General features: G+C 40.4%; 1 non-coding gene across 1 annotated transcript; it reads right to left on the bottom strand.

The window, feature by feature from the left end:
• Positions 1-1,991: 1,991 nt before the first annotated feature.
• On the bottom strand, positions 1,992-2,095 carry LOC112774694 (small nucleolar RNA R71). The gene has a single exon (XR_003189163.1). It is a non-coding gene; the product is annotated as a small nucleolar RNA R71 (small nucleolar RNA).
• Between the last annotated feature and the right edge of the window lie 3,442 nt (positions 2,096-5,537).

The following is a 5,537-nucleotide window of genomic DNA, read 5'->3' as shown; positions in this document are numbered from 1 at the left end:
CATGTGTCATTACTTGATTATCACTAAGTTGGCTCAATGAATGTTATAGTATTTGGATCAGCAGCCTCATCAAGATTATGGATCATAAACCCAAAGCAAAAGGAAAGCAGGGAGAGGCCTCAAAGCCCAAGAAACACAACAGAAGCTCAATATAGAAAGTGTATAAATAGGATAGAATTCAAGTTAGGAAGGACTTTTTACCTTTTCATTTTTGCTAGTTTTCATACCTTTGTAATTGAATTCAGAGCTATGACTCACTAAACCCCCTTTCATTGGGTTAGGGAGCTCTATTGTAATTCAATGAATCAATAATAGTTTATCTTCTTCTTCAATCTTTTCTCTTGAATTTTGTTAGAAAGCTTCTCGATCTAATTCCATTGGGTAGTTGTCTTGGGAAAGAAACTACCCATAATTGGAATCCTTCGGAACCTTGGGAAAGGAATGGAGGATTCATGCTAGAGAAGCTTTCTCACAGTGAATTGGATTGGGGTTTGGATGGATATTGTGACATGTAATCCTACCAAATTGTGGTTCATGAAACTGTGTGGTATAATCAGTGATCGAGCATCATCTCTTCTTATGAACATTTAAACCAAGGGATTGGGAATTTGTTTGTTTTTAGAGAGAATTGGTGAGCCAAGGGATTGGGATCCAATCATATAAGATTGCCAAGCAAAATTCAATGAACGCATTGGTTGAGGAAGAGATAAACATGTTTTGATTCGGAGATCTCAATATCTCCTATAACCCAATGAATTCCCCATCTCTGATTTCCACTTTCTCTTTACATTCTGCAACTCAATTCATGCAATCACCCCCATTCTCTTTTAATTTCAGCAATTTAGCTTCTGCTCTTTAATTCATGCAATTTAAGATTCCACCATTTCAATTTCTTGCCATTTACGTTTCCCGCCAATTTTACATTCTGCAAATCTCATCTAATTCTTGATTCTGCTCAACTAGTCACATTTCTAATCCGAATTGCTCATTCAACCAATCCTTGTGGGATTCGACCTCACTCTATTGTGAGTTTTTACTTGACGATAACCGGTGCACTTGCCGGAAGGAATTTTGCCGATCGTGCAATTTCCTAAATTGTAGCATAACTAGTTTATGCGCATCAAGTTTATGGCGCCGTTGCCGGGGATTGGTTTTCGATTGACAATTCTCAAATTGGAAGTTAACTAGATTGAGCATTTTTCTTGCTTTGTTAATTCAGTTCAAGTTACTTGTTGAATTTTTACTTTCTGCACTCTGTTACATGCTTTCTTTCCTTATGCCTTTAAATTCAAGCAACTAACTCACTGACTCACTAACTATTTGAATTAATTCCTCAACTACTCTAACCATACTCTTCCATTAACCAAGAGTAGTTCACTTGTTTGTTGCTTGTGCTGTGTTCTTGTATGACAGGTAGGAGAGGAGAGACATCAACTCCTCCATATACTGAACCAGAGAGGACCCTTCATAGACTTAGAAGGGAAGCAAGAGGGAAGAGAGTACTGGGAGAAGAGGAATCTGAAGGAGAATCTGAGGACAATTTTGAGGAAGCTCTAGATCTCAACATGGATAGAGAAGTTCACAACCATGAGAGAGCTGATGGAAACAATGCCATTCCTGAGAGGAGGGTTCTTAGTTCATACATAAACCCAACCTCTGGGAATTGTGGTAGTAGCATTCAGAAACCACCCATTCAGGCCAACAATTTTGAGCTCAAACCACAGTTAATATCACTTGTGGAGAATCATTGTTCATTTGGTGGGAGTGCTAATGAAGACCCAAACCAACATCTCACAAAATTCCTGAGAATTTGCGACACTGTGAAGTCCAATGGAGTCCAGGAAGATGCCTATAAACTGCTTTTGTTCCCATTTTCACTTAGGGACAAGGCAGCGAAGTGGCTGGAATCATTCCCAAGGGGGAGCCTAACAACCTGGGATGAGGTGGAAAGCAAGTTTCTGGCACGTTTCTACCCCCCACAAAAGGTCAATAGGCTTCGATCTGAGGTTCAGACGTTTAGACAACAAGATGGTGAAACTCTCTACGAGGCATGGGAGAGGTTCAAGGATTTGACAAGGAAATGCCCACCAGACATGTTCCATGACTGGGTGCAATTGCACATTTTCTATGATGGACTCTCTTATGAATCAAGGAAGGCTGTAGACCATTCATCAGGAGGTTCATTGAACAGGAAAAAGACTGTGGAAGAAGCCATTGAAGTGATTGAGACAGTGGCTGAGAATGAGTACTACTATGCATCAGAGAGACACAACACTAAGGGAGTCATGGAGCTGAACCATGTTGATACAATTCTAGCCCAAAACAAGGTGTTTGCCAAGCAACTAGCAGAGCTCACCAGGAAATTAGAAACAAAACAAGTGGCTGCAATACACACACAAGATCAAGAGGAAGAAAGCACTGAAGGAGGTGATTGGGAAGAGGCCAACTATGTGGGAAACCAACAAAGGCAATCATATGATCCACATTCCAACACTTACAATCCAGGATGGAAAAACCACTCAAACTTTGGGTGGGGAAACCAACAAACCCAACCACAAAACCACAAACCTTACAACCACAACCAACATAATGATTCCACATACCAAAAATCTAACCAAAGATCCTACCAAACCACACAAAACACTTACTCCCAACCATCATATCATGGCCAAAATAATCAACCTACCCAACCTAATCCGAACCAACAATTTCAAGATCAATTAAACAGGATAGAAGGAGTGCTTGCAAACATGGGTCAGGACATAAGTGAGTTGAAAAACTTTAGGGATGATGTGAGATCTACCTTAAGGAACCATGGTGAAAAACTCAAGAGGATGGAGTCTCAAGTAGGAGAGCTATCTCAACAGGCCCCCAAGTCAACTGCAGTGTTCCCTAGTGACACAGAAAAGAATCCTAAAGGGGAACAAAAGAGAGTGAGATGGGAAGAATGCAAGGCCATCACCACATTGAAGGAAGTCTCAGAAGAAGACGGAATCAGACCCTCAGAACAGGAGCCAGAAATATTGAAGGAAGGTGTGGAAGAAGCTAAGCAGGAAGGTGAAACTGAACAAGCCAAGGAACTGCAAACAGGCATGCTGGAAACATACCAACCAAAAGCACCATTTCCTCAGAGGTTAGGAGGAGGTGAAAAAGGGAAAACCTATTCAAGGTTTTTAGAGACATTTAAGTCTCTCCATATCAATATTCCCTTCCTTGAGATCCTCCAGCAGATGCCTACACATATCAAGTATTTAAAGGAATTGTTGAGCAAGAAAAGAGTTTTGAAGGGAGGACAAACGGTAACAATGAACAAAGAATGCAGTGCCCTCATCAAGAAGGACACAGTCTCTAAGAAAACAGACCCAGGAAGTTTTCATATACCCTGCATCATAGGGGAAACAAAAATTGACAGAGGATTCTGTGATCTAGGAGCTAGCATAAATGTGATGCCTCTGACTCTTATGAAGAGGCTACAACTGAATGAGGTGAGATCCACTGATGTAATCATACAACTGGCTGACAAAACTCAGAAGCAAGCTGAAGGGGTAGTTGAAAATGTGCTGGTGAAAGTGGGAAATTATTTCTTCCCCACAGACTTTGTCATTTTGGACATGGAGGAAAGCCACCTACACCCTATCATTCTGGGAAGGCCATTTCTAGCCACTGCTAGGGCGCTCATAGATGTAGAACAAGGAGAGCTAATCTTGAGAATACATGAGGAACAGCTCACCTTCAATATTTTCAAACCTGCATCTGAGCCTGAACCAGAACCTGAAAAGCCTAAGGATGATAGTAGCCATCTGTGTTTGGAGGAAAGCAATCCAGTAGCTGAAACTCTGAAACAGTCCTTGGAAGGCAAACAAGAATTGCAAGAGTTAAAGCCACAAGAATCAATAGAAACAGATCAGAAGGATCCTCCTGGCATAAGGGTCAATGAAGAAATCCTCAAGAGAAAGGGAAGAATTGTAAAGAAATTGCCAAGAGGGTGGAGAAACAAGAAAATTCCCACTGAAGGTTTCTCTCCGGGAGATAAAGTGATATCAAGTCATTATCTGCCAATTCCACCTGGCCTCAAAACCATTCCCTCCCAGCTCCCTCAAGTGTTCACAATCAGGAAAGTTCTTTCTATGGAACATTTAGAAGTCATGAAGGAATCAAATGGGGACGTTTTCATAGTGAGAGGAGAAGACATCAAGCACTACAATCCACCCTAACAAGGGACAACCGTCAAGCTAGTGACGTTAAAGAAGCGCTTCATGGGAGGCAACCCATGTTTTAGTATCCTTACTCTTTATTGTTTTGCTTTGCATCTAATAAAGCATGGTTTCTTATGCATGAACTTGAATCCTCAGGACAACTGTTGAAAGAGTGCACTAAACATTGCATGTAAAATACAATTGGTATCTAAGTTTGGTGTGCCTGAAGGCACCCCAAATTTTATTCAAATTGTATTCAATCTTTCATTCAAAGTGCACAACCAAACATTAAGTTTGGTGTTCCTTTTGAACACAGTTAATGAAAAGCAAGAAGTTCCTCTGGATTTAGAAATTCATGACAAGTATACCATTTGCATGTTTTAATACTTTGGTTTCAATTACTTTAGGTAGTAAAATTGTTTAGGATCAAAGAGCCAAAGTGACTATGATTTGTTAGAATTATGCACATTCATTAAGGATAACCAACATGGATTTCATGTCATCAGGAGACATTACCAAACACTAAGTTTGGTGTCCAGTAATAAGTGTGCATACATACAAAGGTTACGGCTATAAGCTCAGGAAGTCAATCATTGATTTACAATTCAAAAAGAAGGAAAAAACATGTACAAGTACTATTCATTATTCACATGAACGAAAAAATGATAGCAAATTTGTTTGTTTGTGCAGGTACAAAAGGAAAGATAAGAATGGAGGAAAAAGACAAAGGGGAGGTACGGTGCTTGGTCAAAAAGGAAGTTCACAAGTCTTTGAAACTAACACATGGGAAAAGGGGGTTCTGCATGAAAAGATAGCTACATGTACAACCTAATGCACTCAGAATACCTCCAAGAAAATGAAAAGCAATTCGTCCTTTTCCCTAATTCATATATTTACCATCAAGCCACCCTTCACAAATCACCCTAGCCGTCCATTTTTCACTTACGGGCACTATAAAGAACCACTTGGGGAACGAGTTCCACACCACCAAATCTCCTTCATGCACATTTTCTTTCATCATAGCATAACTATCTCTTGCCAAAAACAACCTCACCACACTTCCAACAACACTTCTTGCTTCACCTTGTCAACTTTAGCTTGTCACTTACCAAAACTAAAGAACCAATGGCAGCCTCATCTAGCCACAAAAGAAGAAAAGACAAGCAGCCAATGGAGGAGAACAGGGAATTCGATGCATGGAGATACAAATCAGTTTTCCATGAGATTCAAGCCGAATGGATGAGACCTAAAACGGTACTAGCTGAGATTCCCTTTGACCTTGAAAAGGATGAGTTCCCAGGTGTTTGGGAGAAGATCAAAAAGAGGAAGTGGGAGCTCCTG

Source organism: Arachis hypogaea, chromosome 18 (assembly GCF_003086295.3).
Source record: "Arachis hypogaea cultivar Tifrunner chromosome 18, arahy.Tifrunner.gnm2.J5K5, whole genome shotgun sequence".
Classification (NCBI taxonomy): Eukaryota; Viridiplantae; Streptophyta; class Magnoliopsida; order Fabales; family Fabaceae; genus Arachis; species Arachis hypogaea.
Note: the sequence above shows the minus strand (reverse complement) of the source record. Positions and strands in the feature narration are given on the sequence as shown.